General features: G+C 37.0%; 1 long non-coding RNA gene across 1 annotated transcript in view; it reads left to right on the forward strand.

The window, feature by feature from the left end:
• LOC122912539 overlaps nucleotides 1-17,703 on the forward strand; it is a 371,418-nt gene that overhangs the window by 24,224 nt on the left and 329,491 nt on the right. The window lies entirely within an intron of this gene.

Raw genomic sequence — 17,703 nt, forward strand, 5'->3', positions numbered from 1 at the left:
TCAGAGACTGACTTATATGTCTTTTGGGATAGGGCACAGAACCTTGCACTAGGGTCCTCCTTTGCTTCTCTTTAGAAAGTCCACTGAAGAGATCTGTTACATGTTTTGTTTTGTTTTCAGCAGTTTCACATTTCCCTCATTTTCTGTATTTCCAATGTTAATCCTTTAGAAGAAGTCTTATTTATTTGAGACCCTATGATTTTAAAAACATATCCTCAATATTTAACTTAAATCTCAAATTTATCCACTTTGGTACTCCGAGACTGATTTATTGATTAATTTAAAGGTAAGAAGCATATATTATGTCCTTATTAAGAATTGGGTGTTATATAAAAAAAAAAAAGAATTGGGTGTTATATAGCATCCTGAAGAGATCTTCCACATAAGAAAGGCTAGTAAGTCTTCGGCTTCTGGCTAGGATGGAGTATACCAGGCATCAGATTTACCTTTTAGGGAGACTTTGCTTATTTTAACTTATTACCTTGAGTTTCTGGGTGTGGTACATGCAAGGTGAACTCAGAAAAAGCCTAGTGATAGGGTAACAAATGTGACCTGACTTACCCTATGCTCTCAGTTCCAGGTCAGTTAGTATGCTTGGTTCTTACAGTTGAGGAAACAGACATGACAGTCTGGAGAGACCAAAATGATGTGAGATCACAAAACTAGTAGCACAGAGAAGACAGTTGCATGGAAAGAAATCCTCAGAGACTATGAAGCCTTCTTTTGAATCTCAGCTGAGTAATGATCAGGGCATGTATATGAGAAAACTGAAAGAGGCTAGAGAAAGAACTACCTAGAAAGGATGAGAAAGAACAGTACCCAACATTCTTACAGGGTGAAGAATAATGTCTGCTTTCATCAGCCAGATGGGAAAACTCGTGATTCATAGGGGACAGGGTAGAATATATTTAAGGATTTTACTTCATTAGTGGAAGAAAAAGAGGCCTAGACTGAACACTGCCCTGATTCTGCATAACATATTTTAAAAGCCTGACCTAAAAAACATCAAATTGTTTCTCTGAATAATCTGTACACCCAGTCTGGGGCTTAAACTTAAAACCCTGGGATCTAGTGTCATATGCTGTACTGACTGAGCCAGCCAGGCACCCCAGGATCAAACTGTTTCTAAGTAATTTAAATTCATTCTAGAATAAAAGTCAAGAATACTTATAATAAATATACCCACCACCAAACAAGGTAGAATTCATATTAGTTAGTCTTCAATAAAAAAATCACCAAGCATAAAAAAACATCAGGGATACACAACCCATACTGATGAGAAAATCAATTATTTGAAGCCAAGTTAAAACTGACACAGATGTAAGAATTAGCAGTTAGAGGGGGAGACAAACCATGAGAGACAGTGGACTCTGAGAAACAAACTGAGGGTTTTGGAGGGAAGGGAGGTGGAGGACTGGGTGAACCTGGTGGTGGGTATTATGGAGGGCATGTATTGCATGGAGCACTGGGTGCAGTGCATAAACAATGAATTCTAAGGGGCACCTGGGTGACTCAGTGGGTTAAGCCTCTGCCTTCAGCTCAGGTCATGATCTCAGGGTCCAGGGATCGAGCCCCGCATCGGGCTCTCTGCTCAGCAGGGAGCCTGTTTCTCCCTTTCTGCCTGCCCCTCTGCCTGCTTGTGATCTCTCTCTCTATCAAATAAATAAATAAAATCTTTAAAAAAAAACAAAAACAATGAATTCTGGAACTGTAAAGAAATAAAATAAAAAAAAATTAAAAGAATTAGTGGACCTAGACATATTCTAAAAGTTAGGATATATGGAAGAGATAAGAAAATACCCAAATTAAGTTTCTAGAGGTCAAAGCTACAGTGTTTTAGAAGAAAACTAAATTAGGATTCCAACAAAATAATCAATGCAGAAGAAAAGAAAATTTGAAAATTCAGAAGTAAAAACTACCTAAAGTTTAAAAAAAAAAAAAAAAAGGTGGTAGGGTGAAACAGCACCAATGAATTTACAGACTTTTTTTTTTTTTCATTTAGTTGCCAGAGAGAGAGATAGCAAAAGAGGGACACAAGCAGGGAGAGTGGGAGAGGGAGAAGCAGGCTTCCCACCAAGTAGGAAGCCTGATGTGGGCTTAATCCCAGGACCCTGGTATCATGACCTGAGCCAAAGGCAGACACATAATGACTGAGCCATCCAAGTGCCCCTAAGGACATCTTAAATGGCCTAATAGAGGGTGGCAAAAAATTTTGAAGAAATGTTAGATAAAAATTTTCAGATTTGAGAAAAACTATAAAATTGAATACTTAAAAAACTCAACAAACACCTAAGTACAAGGAACATGAAGAAAACTAAACCAAGGCACTTAATTATAAAATTGTTTTAAAGCAATGATAAAAAAAATCATATTTTGCTTCCTTATGGATCTCAAGAAATCTGCAGAAATTTAAAATATGATGATGATGCAGAGTGATTGCATTATTCTTTTAGATCAGAAATGGGGAGAGTCATTGAGGAAGTAAGCTGAAACTGAGCTATTTATAGGAGGGTCCAAACTTGAAGACCTGAGGACATAATTTTTGAGGTTCTAAAGGCAGAAATAAGCTTAACATATGAGAAAAAAAGGAAAGAAGGCCAACGTGACTACAATTTGTGGCTATAATAGAAAGTAAGGGAGAGAGCAAGACAGAAGCTGATTGTGTAGGGATTTATTAGTTTAGGTTTATGTACATTTCCAGTCCAGGTTTGTAGAATTTCCTTTTATTCTAAATGCAAGGAAACACCCTTGAAGGACTTTAACCATGGGCATGATATGATATGATATGACTAATGTTAAAATGTTCTTTGGAGTACAATAGTGAAAAGATGGAACTAAGCTGGTATTGGAGGTCAAGGAATCAAAAGGAAATCCTAAAATTATGTAGAATGGTCTTAGGAATGGAGATGGAAAACAAGACCATGAAAAAAGAATCCTGGAGGGGAAAAGGCACATTGTGTACAGAGCAGCAAAGACAGACAGCTGACTTTCCCTTGTAACAAGTACACTTGAGAAAATAATGAAGCCCATCTACAAATTATTGAAAGAAAAAAAATGTCAATCTAGAATTTATACTTGGTAAAATTATCTTTCTAAGACAAAAATAGAATTAAAAATTTTCAAACAAAGAAATATAGCATCTGACAAACATTAACATAAATTTTTAATGAAATTTCACACCTAACAATAAAGGACATCTTAAAAACCTAAAAGAAGGTGGTGGCAGAGGAGGAAGACCATAGGCTTGTCTTGTCCCACAAACACAATTAGAAAAAAAAAAAAAATAGATGACTATCAAATCATCCTGAATACCCCAGAAATAGACCCAAAAAATGAGAGAACAAACTCCACAACTAAAGGCAGAGAAGATGCCATATCAAAGAAGGTAGGAAATGTGGAGCCACCTACAGGAAGTAGCTCAGGACGGATGGACACTGGTAGCCTTACTTACATACAGCAAACCTCACCACCCTGTGATCAGGAGGGATTGGCACTTTTCAGTCAACCATTTCTGACACTGCAGGCCCCTCCTGCAGAAGACCAGCACAGACTCTTGCCCACACCACATCTTCTGACTAAAGAGTTCTGAAGGGCCTCAGTTCTGGTGAAGTTGAGGCCAGGTTCCATTCACAAGCAGAACAGAGTACACCTAGTTAAAACTGGCCAAACACTGTCCACAGTAGGCAAGAAGAGCCTCAGCAAATGACTGCCATGAGGGATACAGCAGCCATAACACAATAGCAGAGCACACACAGCATACACTGGAGGTACTCCCTGAAGCACCAGGTCCTGAGCACTACATAACCTCTTATTTATAAGGCCATTGCTTTCAGGAGAAGGGAGACATTACTAGCCTTTATAACATAGGAAGAAGACAAAGACTTAAACAATACACCAAGATGGAGGAATTTATCCCAAATGAAAAAAAACAAGATAAAACCATGGCCAGGCACTAAGTAAAACAGATATAAATAACATGCCTGATGGAGAATTTAAAACACCAATGATAATGACAGTCACTGGGCTTGAGAAAAGAATAGAAGACATCAGTAAGACCGTTACCACGGAGATAATAGAGTTAAAAAAGAATGAGAGATGAAGAATGCAGTAAGTGAGACCGAAAACAGGCTTGATGCCATGAAACAGACTTGCAAAGCAGAAGAACAAATTAGTGATCTAGAAGATAGAATAATGGAAAATAATGGTGCTAAACAAAAGAGAGAAAGAAGAATGATGCAGTACAAGAATGGACTTAAGAAAATCAATGATTCCATCAAATGTAATAACATTCATATTATTAGAGCCGCAGAAGAAGAGAGAGAAAAGAGAGCAGAAAATTAACTTCAAAAATAATAGCAGAAAAGTTTCCTCATCTGGGGCAGGGAACAGATACCCAGATGCAGGAGGCCCAAAAAACTCCCACCAAAATCAATAAAAGCAGGCCAACAGTAAGACATATTGAAATTAAATTTGTAAAACATAGTGATAAGGAAGAAATCTTAAAAGTAGCAAGACAAAAGAAGTCCTTGCAAAAGAAAACCCATAAGGCTAGCTGGAGATTTCTCAACAGAATCTTGGCAAACCAGAAAGGAGTGGCATGATATATTCAAAGTGCTGATGAGAAAAACATGCAGCCAAGAATACTCTATTCAGCAAGTCTATCATTTAGAATAGAAGGGGAGATTAAGTTTCCCAGACAAACAAAAACCAAAGGAGTTTGTGACTGCTAAACCAGCTCTTCGAGAAATATTAAAAGGGACTCTTTGAGGGGCACCTGGGTGGCTCAGTGGGTTAAGCCTCTGCCTTCGGCTCGGGTCATGATCCCAGGGTCTGGGGATCAAGCCCCACATGGGGCTCTCTGCTCGGCAGGGAGCCTGCTTCCTCCTCCCTCTCTGCCTGCCTCTCTGCCTACCCTGTGATCTCTGTCTGTCAAATAAATAAATAAATAAAATCTTTTTATAAAAAGGGACTCTGAGTGGAAAGAAGAGACCAAAAGTGACAAAAACAGGAAGAGATAAGAGAAAATCTACAGAAACAATGACAAAGCAAGTAAAATGACAATAAATTCATATTTATCAATAATTAATTTGAATGTAAATGGACTAAACACTTAAATCAAAAGATATAGGGTGTCAAAATGGATTAAAAAAAACACACACAAGACCCATCTGTATGCTGCCTCAAGACACTCACTTTAGACTTAAAGACACTTGCAGATTGCAACTGAGTGGCTGGAAAAACATGCAAATGGTGTCAAAAGGAAGTGGAGTAGCAATATTTATATTAGACAAACTAGACTTTGGTCTTTGGTACCCAGTGTGGGTTTTTTTTTTTTTTTTTTTTTTTACTTTTTAAATTTATTTTTTATAAATATATATTTTTATCCCTAGGGGTACAGGTCTGTACCCAGTGTGTTTTTGAAATAAGAGACTTAGAGGGTACTTGGGTGGCTCAGTTGTTTAAAGTGTCCAACTTTTGATTTAAGTTCAGTTCATGATCTCAGGGTCTTGGGATAGAGCCCTATGTTGGGCTCTGTGCTCAGCAGGGAATCTGCTTCTTCCTTTTCCCTCTCCCTCTGCCCCTCCCCACTCTGGATCTCTCCCTCAAATAAATAAATAAATCTCTAAAAATATAAATATGAAACATGAAACTACCACATGTTTAAAATAAATAAAAATAGATGTTCTCTATAATCTTGGGTTGGGCAAAGTTTTCTTAGACACAACAACAGGAATGTGATCTGTAGAAGAATACATTGATAAATTATACTTCATCAGAATTAATGTCTTCAAAGATCTTAAGTGAATGAGAAGACTAGACATAGACAGGAATAAAACATTTGTAAATCATATAGCTTATGAATGACTTGTAACAGAATTTATAAAGAACCCTCAACACAATAATAAAACCACCCACTAAAAAATTAAAAAAAAATAAGATGGACTCTTAACAAAAGAAAATATATGGAAGACAAGCACATGAAAACATGCTCAAGATAATTTGTCATTAGAGAAATACAAGTTTTTTCTATGTTCCTATTAAAGTGGTTGAAATCTAAAAGACTGACAAATATAAGTGGATATTATATATTGATAAAGTATCTTTGGAGAATAGTTTTTTTTTTTAAAGATTTTATTTATTTATTTGACAGAGAGAGATCACAAGCAGGCAGAGAGAGAGAGAGAGGAGGAAGCAGGCTCCCTGCTGAGCAGAGAGCCCGATGCGGGACTCGATCCCAGGACCCTGAGATCATGACCTGAGCCGAAGGCAGCGGCTTAACCCACTGAGCCACCCAGGCGCCCCTGGAGAATAGTTTTTTAAGAGTTAAGCATATACCTACCTTATGATCCATCCATTTTATTCCTTGGTATTTTTCCAAGAGAAATGAAAGTGTATATCCATATACATATTTTATATGAATGTTCATAGCATCTCTACTGGAAATAACCAAAAACCAAGAATAACCTTAATGTCTATGAACAAGTTAGCAGGTAAAAAAAGAACAAACAAACTGTGACATGTGCATATAATTAAATACTACTTGGCTACCAAAATGAGCAAACTGATGCTATATGCTACAACATGGGTGAATCTCAAAATAATAATCTCAAAATGTTGATTGAGAAAAACAAAACAAAAAAAGTGCCCTGTGATTCCATTAATGTAGGATATTAGAAAATGGAAAAAAACTAATGACAGAAAGATCAGTGGTTGACAGAATGAAGGGGAACAGAGACTTGTGAAAGAAGGTATTACAAATTGGTGTGAGGAAACTGTGAATACAGTCTTAACTCTTTTGGACTGTGGAGGTGTTTCCGTGTGTGCATATGTGTGTCAAAACTTATTAAATTGTATATTTCAGAAATGAAGTATGACAATTGTACCTTGATAAAGCTATTAGAAATATGGAAGGAAGGCAGGAAGGAAGGAAGGTAGGAAGGAAAGAAGGAAGGAAGGAAACTAGCTTCTTAATGAATGAACAAGTCAGTTCTTATCCATAGAGGATCAAAAAAAATTATATGCTTGGTTCAGCCCGGGGCTCAGAGAATTAGCATTTAGCTCAGCAAGAAGCTTAAAGGATGGCCAAAGAAGATCAAGGAAGGTGTTGCTGAACTGAATCTTAAAGGACAAGATGTGGGTGAATTCATGAGAGGTGCATTCCGATAAGAGAGTGTTCGTGTGCAAAGGCATGAAAGATGAGAGAGCACGGTACATTTGTAAAACTACAAATTAGATCTGTCTTCAGTCACTGAATGTTGTCTTTGATGCCCAGCCCAGTTTTATTCCTGTTTTCTATTAACATTGCATTGGTGAAGCCTAGATTCCTTAGTGGCAAGTATGTGGGATTGTGAGATAGGGAGTCTTTTCACACCGGTTTCAACAAGAGCAGTTTCACTTAGCTGTTTTACGAATTAAGTGCCTGCAAAAAACTGACTGAGGGAAGAATTCTACAACTAGAGAAAAACAAAATCTCACCATTTTGGCTACTGGGGAATGTTATCTTCATTAGAAAAAACTCTTTGCGTTCTTGTTTCCATTGTTTTGCTTTTTTCCCCCCTGAAACTTGAGTGGTCTCTCCCTTCCATATGTGTTATCCCAGTCTATGAATTTTAAAGCCATCCCAGTGAAGTCTTCCCTGGTTCCTGCAGCTAGCTTAAAATATTTCTCCCTCTTATGAAAACCCTACAACACTTTATTTAGAAACGTTGTGATGCCAGTTATGTGTCAGAAAATGCTGCTGGCACTTACACATATGTCATTCATTTGATCCTCACCACATTGCTGTGAGACAGGTGGCATCATTTCTAAGACACGGATGAAGAGTTGGAGGCTCAGATTGTTTATATGGCTTTCTAAAATTCACACAGCTGGTAAGAGGCAGAACTAGGAATACAATCCAGGGCTTCTGACCCCAAGCCATATTTTAATTCCATTATAACATTTTTGTTATACTCCAAAATTACACTTGTCTGGTCCTATCTGGCATTGCTTTTCTTACAATATAGTACCCTTTCTTTTGTGGTACCTCTCTAACTAGATCATAAATTTCATTAGAGGCAGAAATGCCTTTTATCACTTTATATGTAGGCTGCACATAGGAGGTGATCAATAAATGTTTGAGGGAAAAAAGAATCCTGGGAGAGAAAAGAGAGAACAAAGGAAGGAAGAAATAAAGGACAGAAAGAGCAAGTGAATGATTAGTGATACATTAAGAAATGCTTGGTATTAATAGTTTGTCTTTTCTGGGAATATAATGTTGGCTAGCCTTTACTGCATGCTAAAGGTAAATTTTTGATAAGAATTACTGATATTCATCAAAACAGAAGTGTGTTCCATTGTGGATCTGAATCTCAGTGTATGTCCACAGCCCTCATTTCATCTGCATTAGATTGCTTTAGATCATTGGAGTAGAAACCCATTGGGTTCGTCCACTGAAATATTTATTTATTCTGTTCCTGAGAGTAGCAACCTGATTTTACAGAGGTAAAAGAGTAGTATATTTGTGGTACCACCCTTTTTCAGCTCTTAGTCCTTGAAGCTCCATCCAAAAAATGTGGGTTTACATAAGCCAGTTAGAATCTCCCATGCTGTCGGTCACAGTGACAGGTTCAGGAATGTGTAGGTAATTCACCCTAGAATAAGCCAGTCAGAAACCAACAAATCTAATTTTAAGTTGCTGGGTTTTGGAGAAGGAGGGTAGAGCCATTTTTCTTCTTGATGCCAGATTTTTAGCTTGTGATTAAGCTATGTTTTAAAGTTAGAACCAGGTGGTGGGTATTATAGAGGGCACGGCTTGCATGGAGCACTGGGTGTGGTGAAAAAATAATGAATAATGTTTTTCTGAAAATAAATAAATTGGAAAATAAATAAATAAATAAGAAATAATTAAAAAATAAATAAATAAAAATAAAGTTAGAACTGCCCCTGAAATTTAACTATGTGAATTAATAAACATTTATTTTGGTTTTAAACTTCTTTAGTTTAGGGGCGCCTGGGTGGCTTAAGTGGGTTAAGCCTCTGCCTTTAGCTCAGGTCATGATCTCACGGTCCTGGGATTGAGCCCCGCATTGGGGCTCTCTGCTTAGCGGGGAGTCTGTTTCCCCCTCTCTCTGCCTGCCTCTCTGCCTACTTGTGATCTCTCTCTCCATCAAATAAATAAATAAAATATTTAAAAACAACAACAACAAAAAAAAAAAACAAAAAAAACCAGACTTCTTTAGCTTAGACCTAATTTTTTTCTCATTATTATTTTCAACTACAGTCTTACTAATAAAAAAAAAAAAATAGTGTCTTGCAAATATGCAGCTTCCCAAACAAATGTTGATGTGGTGACTTGGCTTCTATTTGTAACCTGGGTGTAAATTGAACCACAAGGGATGAATGTGGTTCATCCCTCACCTCGTGAATAGATTCCATCATCCATTATCATTACATGACTGTAGTTACGGAGTGCTTATCATGAGCCAGGCAGCATACTAGGCATTTAATGTGTTTTTCATTTAATCCTCACAATTAGCTCATAAAGGAAGTTATATTATTTTTAATGGTAGAAAGGAGGTATCTGAAGCCTGGAAAAAAAAGTAACTTGCTTTGATTATCAAGCCAAAATTTGAATGTTCTCTGACTTCAACACTCTTCTCTATACAACCAGATTATTCTGATGCATAAACAATAACTAAAAACAATTTTTTTAACTTCTAAAAATACTTTTCCAGCAAATAGGAAACATTGACATTGGGTGATATTTTTATTTCTTCATAATTTTAGAGACACTGGAGTAGATTTCTAAGAGCTCATTTAATCTTTCCGTCTGATTTTTTGTGGGCGATTTTATTGGCGTCTTTGCATTGCACCCTGAACACTAAAAGACATTTTAGTTGAAATAGTATGACACTGTCAACCTTGAAATAGGCATTTAAAACCTTTTTCATTTCATAAAGCTTTCAGTGTAGCACGTAGATTTATGGTTATATTTTTCTACAACAATTAAAATCCCTATAAATAACATTCTCCATCTTTAGCATTTTAACCTTCCTTTGTTGGTAGCATGATGCATTCAGCATATTTCCCTGAATGCAGCATAAATAAACCATAAATTCAATAAGATGTACGTAATACTATTTATACCTAATATAAAACCAGTCTTCAAAATGTTACTTTGTGAATATATCCACTACATGAAGAGAAATATGCTCAGAAATCTATGTATATATTATATGCTAATTAACTCATAATTTCATGTAAATCTGTATGAACACAAAAGAGCAGAAATAAAGTCTCTGAAAAGCTCGGTATTTGAGTGATGAGAATGTGAAGAATTTTCCTTTTCTCTCTGTTTTTCCAGATATTATGTTTATGAGCGTATTAAAGATAATAAGCTTCACTTTGAAATTTCATACATATTTTAATTTATAAAAAAATTCCAAACACCGATGCCAATATTACCCTGAAATATGAAAAAATAACTATTGTTCATTCAAAACTATCCATTTATTTATTCATGTAATTATCACTTTAATTTCATACACATTTATGAGTACCTAATATATATCTGGAAATGGTCCAGTGATTGACTATGTAATAGTGAAAAAGCAGGCAAAGTCCTTGTCAATAAGCAGCATAGTAGCCAGGGAAGAGAGCCAGTGCACATGCACACAGAGAAGTTGTGTGCACACACATGCACACACATACATGCATATACATACAGGAACAGAAAGTGCACATGGGATAAATGTTATCAAGTAAAACAAGATAAGGGAGACAAACCATAAGTGACTCTTAATCTCACGAAACAAACTGTGGGTTGCTGGGGGGAGGGGGGTTGGGAGAAGGGGGGGAGGGTTATGGACATTGGGGAGGGTATGTGCTTTTGGGTAAATTGGAAGGGGAGATGAACCATGAGAGACTATGGACTCTGAAAAACAATCTGAGGGGTTTGAAGTGGTGGGGGGGGGTGGGAGGTTGGGGTACCAGGTGGTGGGTACTATAGAGGGCACAGCTTGCATGGAGCACTGGGTGTGGTGAAAAAATAATGAATACTGTTTTTCTGAAAATAAATAAATTGGAAAAAAAAAAAGATAAGGTGATAAAAAATTTTGAGAGGTGTCTTTGAAAGGTTATTGGTCTGAATGCTTCCATTCCAAAATTAAGGAAAAAAAGTACATGGACATAAAGATTATCATTGAGTTGGTCTTTACTATCAATATAAATAAAGAGAAAAAAAACCCTCAAAATAGATGATTAGATTATAAACTATCTCAATTGAAAAAGATTATATAACATTAGATACATAATTAATGCTTATAAGTAAATTCTTACATGAAATGAAGAAGGCATAAAACAACTTAATGTAAAGAGTTTGACTATAGCATTTTACTTTTATGTATAAAAAATATATTATTGTCAATACACCAAAAAGATTAATTTGATTAGTTTTGTTAGGATTAAAATACTGCATTGTGGGTAATGCTTTAATGTTACTTATGTTATTTGTGTAGTAATGATAAATTGAATTGAATTCTTAAAAAATTAAAAATCCAGGAAAACTTTCCATCTCTATAATTTTGAATCACTCTAGTTTCCTTATTTAAGTGAACTCATGTAGCATTTGTCTTTTTGTGACTGGCTTATTTCACTTGGCATAATGTCCTCAAGGTTCATTCATACTGTAGCATGTGTCAGAATTTTCTTTCCCTTTTTGAAATAGACTTTTTTTTGGGAACCATTTTAGGTTCATAGCAAAATTGAGCAGAAGCAGAGATTTCTCATATAACCCCTGGCCTTACATAAGTATAGTCTCCTCTATTCCAAACATCCCCCACCAGAGTGGTACATCAGTCAACTAGAATCCATAGTTTATACTAGGGTTCACTCTTAGTATTGTTCATTCTGTGCATTTGAACAAATATATAATGACACGCATCCACCTTTGTAGTATTATATACAGTAGTTTCAATGCCCTAAAAATCCTTTGTACTCTGTATTGTAGTCAGGGAAGAGAAAATCTTTGCAACACCTAACCTGCAGCTTGGGAGGCTGGTCATGAGCTTGTTTTGGCAAAGGATTCCCTCACCTGCTTGTGACCAAAGCAGCTTGCAAGGGAGAACAGGAAGCAGAAACTTCCTTACCTTTTCTAGGTGGGCAGGCATAGCCAAGGGACTCCTTCCAGGTCCCTCAGCCAAAGAAAAGCCCTCAGACCCGTGGGAACCACTTATCTTTTTACTGCCTCAGTATTTTTGCTTTTTCCAATAATCAAATGCATAGAAACAGCAAAATAGGAGTTAATATAGAAACAGTAGAATAGGAGTTAATATAGTGGGGCACCTTGGTGGCTCAGTCAGTTAGGCATCCGACTCTTGGTTTCAGGCTCAGGTCATGATCTCAGGGTCCTGGGATTGAGCCCTGCATTAGGACTCCTGCTCAGCAAGGAGTCTGCTTCTCCCACTCCCTCTCCCCCCTTTCTGCTGCTCGTACTCTTTCTCATGTGCTCTTTCTCTGTGTGTCTCAAATAAATAAATACAATCTTTAAAAAAATTAAAGACATAATAGAAAATCAATTCTAGCTTGTACATGAATTTCTACTATACTTTTAGGACCCTTTAGTTTTAGGTAAGAAATCCTATTAATAAAGTATTCAACAGTATTTTCAAACCTTGCCATTCATGTAATCCTAGGAAAATTCTATGAAATAGATTCCAAAAATAATTCCCATTTAAAGATAGAGGGAAAAAACATTCAAAAAGGTAAGAGCTAATAATTAGTACATACAGGATCTGAACCCAGATCTATGACTCTGAGGTGTACCAGTCTCAAAGAGCTGTTGGCACCAGAGAATTCATAGCCCTACACAGTGGAAGGCCATGTAACATAAGCTTGACATGCTAAACTAGAATTATAAAATAATTACCTGAAGAACATAGACGACAATGATATTGAAGTTAACCAAAAGCATCAGGAAAAGCCCCATGAAAGAGGTGACCTCTTTCAATTAAATCTGGAATGACTAGCAGATCCTGGAGAAGCTCCTGTAGAATTTCCTATGCAAGTGAGTCTTGAGTTAAAATTTTTTGCTGTGGCATCTTGGAACACATCATTGCTGTTTTGCTGCAAAAGTACTTGCAAATGTCTTCCCTTCATCCAGGCCCAACTATTGCACAGCCCCAAGGCAGCAGTCACGTGGTGCTCCTCCCTTGGGTGCTCTTGACTTACTTGAGTAAGGTATGAGAGAGATCTCCTGGGGTTGTGTAGCATGGAGATACTTTCCACTTTGGACACTTTTATGGCCCTGTTTTGAAGCTCACTTCCCTCTGTTTTCCTTGCTACTCAGTAAGTATTGCCCTTCACATGGCAGGCCCCCATAAGTATAGTCTTACATAAGTATAGTCTCCTCTTGAATGTAGTATGGTTCATCCCTCACCTCGTGAATAGAGTACCTAATATATATCTGGAAATGGTCCAGTGATTGACTATGTAATAGTGAAAAAGCAGGCAAAGTCCTTGTCAATAAGCAGCATAGTAGCCAGGGAAGAGAGCCAGTGCATAGTTTGCAAGTAAGGACTCTTGGTGTCAAAACAGAAAAAACAGGAGAAAGTTACAGATCTTTATGTGACAGGCATGGTTCTTGCAAGTAAGGACTCTTTCACTTCTTTGCAAGTAAGGACTCTTGGTGTCAAAACAGAAAAAACAGGAGAAAGTTACAGATCTTTATGTGACAGGCATGGTTCTTGCCATGGATTAGAAAAAGTGTATAAATACAAAATTAAAGACATATCATAAAAATAACTTAAACTCTCACCACAGTTTAATTTGTGAGATATTACCATAATCAATAATAAACAATGTATCTCCATTGTTCACAGTTAAGTTTAAAAGTCATATATGTTTATGGTAGGAATTGGAGGGAGAGCAATGGTATAACAAGCTGCAATTGTTTAACATATATTAAATTTAGGGGCACCTGGGTGGCTCAGTGGGTTAATCCTCTGCTTTCAGCTCATGTCATGATCTCAGGGTCCTGGGATCGAGCCCCGCATCATTGGGCAGGGTGGGGAGCCTGCTTCCCCCTCTCTTTCTGCCTGCTGCTCTGCCAACTTTAGATCTCTCTCTCTCTGTGTCAAATAAAATAAATAAATAAATAAATAAAATATATTGGCTTTATTAAATGTCAGCATTAGAGATTTCCTTTGAAATTTAGTTCTATATCAATGGGATATGTAAAGTCTATTGGAACCATAGTTCTCATGTTTTTTAAAATATTTTTATTTTTAAGTAATCCCTATACCCAACGTGGGGCTTGAACTTAAAACCCAGAGATCAAGAGTTGCATGCTGTACTGGGCCTGGCAGTTGTCCCCATAGTTTTTATGTTTTTAGAATGAGTATAATCATGATATAACTTCTGGATTGTGTGGATTAGGACATACACACATAAAGTACATAGCACAATATAGTAGGCACCAGATAAATGATTTTTAAAAGAAGGTGTTTGTAATATATCAATAACACAAAACAATTATAATGTCTCCCTCCTGTCTGCTCAGGGAGTCATTTGCTTGCCAGACAGTGTTGAGTGCAGGGTATTCTGGCTGTAGTTTGTGCTCCTCCCTACCTTCTTCATCCTGGTTTTTGCATCTGTAACAACTGTTCTGCAGGCAGAGGATTGATAAGCTTATGGGGCTTTAATGTATTTGCCTTTCTTGGATGCCACATTCTATTTGCTCACCTGCTAATCATCTCCATCATGCTTTCTGATTGCTGCTGCTCCCCACCCCGACTCTCTCCTTGAGACCAAGCTTCACATGTACCTCACTGTAGGTAGAGAGAAGGCACTGCCCTCTGCATGGACCCCTATAACTGCTTGCTACTGCTGTTGATTTATTCTGACTTTTTCATCTCGAAATGTGAGTTATCCCAGGGAAATTGAGATAAGCCCCTATGAACTTTATTTGATCCTTTAGAAAACTGTGGTGTTTGGAGAAGAAAGCCACCACAGAGATTCAAACCCATCTGGCAGTCGAAGAGAAAATGAAAGTGATTTGTAAATGCTAAAACATCCATTTTAGGGAAGGGTATCAAGGGATTCAACAAAGGTCATTCTGGGGACCATCTCTGTTTGTCTTCACGAACATTTCAGAGTAGGACATAAATTGAGCATTAATTACACATCCTGTACAAACTAAATTGGAGTGGACAGCAAAAGAGGCAGGGATGAGAGTGGGAGCTCTGAACAGTGTGATCTGGGATGAGAAAAAACATTAAGCTTAATTTAGCAGAAAGCTCAGGGATGTTGAGTATCATTGCCCAGAAACACAAGGTATGAAACATTTTCCTTACTGTTTTCTACTGTGAGTTACTTTATCTTCATTTCCTTTTAATTATTTTCATCCAGGCTTTGTCCAAGTTAGGTCAGAGGCTCCTGATGATGAATCATTCTCCTTGGCGTATTGTGTTGTGATTGTATCCACTCAGATTCTCAATTTCCTATGGCCTAGTCTGGGAATAAAAGGGTAGTACTAGGCAGGCAGGTATATTCCTTGTGCAAAATATCTTTTCTAATGTTGTATTCTTTTCTCAAAATGACATTTCTTTCCCTACATAGATCCAGGTCAAGTAAATCCATCAAAAATATATTTCATCAAAAACAAATGACCCTTTCTCAAAGACCTCACATTCCTGTGTTAAAGATCAAAATAAATACATAGCTTTCAGAGTGATAGTCTGAATGTAGCTGTTCGTACTTATCATGGGTTAATAGAAGAAAGAAACGCAGGAGAGAGTAACTAAAGATTTTCTTTAGTCTATATCAATACAGATCATATATCTAACTGCAGCTTTTCTAAATTGCATAAAGCCTTTCTTGTGATCACTTATATCCATATTATGCTCTTTTAGAACTATTCTTTTTCTTTTTAAATTATTATTACCCCCATCTGATAAATTCTCCTGCTTTCTTTCCTGACAGATAACATACTCCTTAGAATTGATTAAAATATTTCTTCACATAAATATCAACTACTAACAAATACTTGCTGGTTAGAATCCTCAAAGGGCAGTATATAAAACCTCACATTTAGTTCTCCCAATTTCTCTGACAGGCAGAGAAAAATGGTAATATGTCCATTTACATATTAGGAAACTATTTCTTCTGAGAAGCCATGGCTTGCATGTGGAGCCCAGACAGAAGCATGGATCTCCTACAGTCTGCCATGTTACCCAGCTTCTCCTGCTGGACCATCCCATTCATGCACTAATGAGCCTTGCTCTTGATATAACACATATAAAGGGTTGAAGTGTCATTCAGGTTGACTAAACCTTTCTAAAGTCTTTGGTCTGTGTCCTTTTTCTTAGTCCTAACATAGCTTCTGAGCCCAATGAAAGTGATGTTTATTTGAAGATACTTTGTCAGCTTCCAATCCATGTCTTCTAGAGTTTTCAGCCATAAAATGGCATAATGTTTTCCTAGAGAGTTTACATATACAATTTTGAAGACCCCATGTCCAGAACTTCTGATTCAGAAGATCTAGGTAGAACTCCCAAATTTGTATTTCTCCCAAATTTGCATCATCCTAGATGACACCAATGCTGGATTTCTGAGGACTACACTTTGAATTCTATAAGAGTTCTGAGGAACAATATGTAACTTTTCTAATTGTCCCTAATGAAAGTCATACACAAGGAACAACCACAAGAGATATACAACCTGCTCCAGAACTTCGCTACTCAAAGTGTAGTAGTAACCAGCAGTAACAGCACTTGGAAGCATTTCAAATATGTAGAGTCTTAGGTCCCAACCCAGACTTGTATCCAGATCTGCATTTTAACAGAATCTCTAGGTAATTCATATACTCAGCAGAATTTTAGACACACTATTCAAGTACAGAATAGCCAAATCATTTGGTGACTTGCACTCGTTTCCTCCTCTCATTTTTCCTGTTCCATAGCAGATGGACATGCCTTCTGTCTGAGAAACTATAGCCTATAATGAAGAGTAGTGCTTTATGGTTCATGCTTGCTCATACAATGAGGACGGGATGGAATAGAATAAATGATTTTAATGAATCCCATGTAATTCTATTTGTTAAAATACAGTGATACTCAAGTCTTGATATTATGCATGTATTCTTGGTTTTAAGTAACATAGAATTGACAAGAAGAATAATGGAATATCTCTGAAAATTACGAAAAGCAAGATTTTAGCTAGATCTCTGGGATTCAGGAAAACAGTGGCTCAAATGCTTCTAGAATGCTCATCTTTGCATTCCTTTGCCTATTTGCTTTAGTGTCTCAGAAAGTCTACTTGCACATCTTCCAACTTCACTGTTGTAGAGGGCCTCCAACTCTTCCCTAGATTCCTGATCAAAAATTCCTAACGTGGGATTACAATTGCCCTGACCTCAGCCTTTTTCTACACTTGTACAAATCAACCCAGAGACAGGATACCTTGGTCTCTAATCACCATAGAATCACACAGATAAAATTTCAGAGAGGGGGAGAGCAGGAGTATTTTGAGAAATAAAATAAACATATGTCAATATATGCTATCACAACATTGCATGTTTTAGCAGACTTTATTTCTCTTTTACCTCAGAGTCCAAGAGGGTCGTTGGTAGGTCGCTTATTCAGTGACACCTTAGAACCATCTACAGAATTCACTGCATGAGAGAAATTGTGGAAGATCTCTTAAAAGTTTTAGGGGCCAAGCCTG

The sequence above is a fragment of the Neovison vison genome, chromosome 7 (genome assembly GCF_020171115.1).
Source record: "Neovison vison isolate M4711 chromosome 7, ASM_NN_V1, whole genome shotgun sequence".
Classification (NCBI taxonomy): Eukaryota; Metazoa; Chordata; class Mammalia; order Carnivora; family Mustelidae; genus Neogale; species Neogale vison.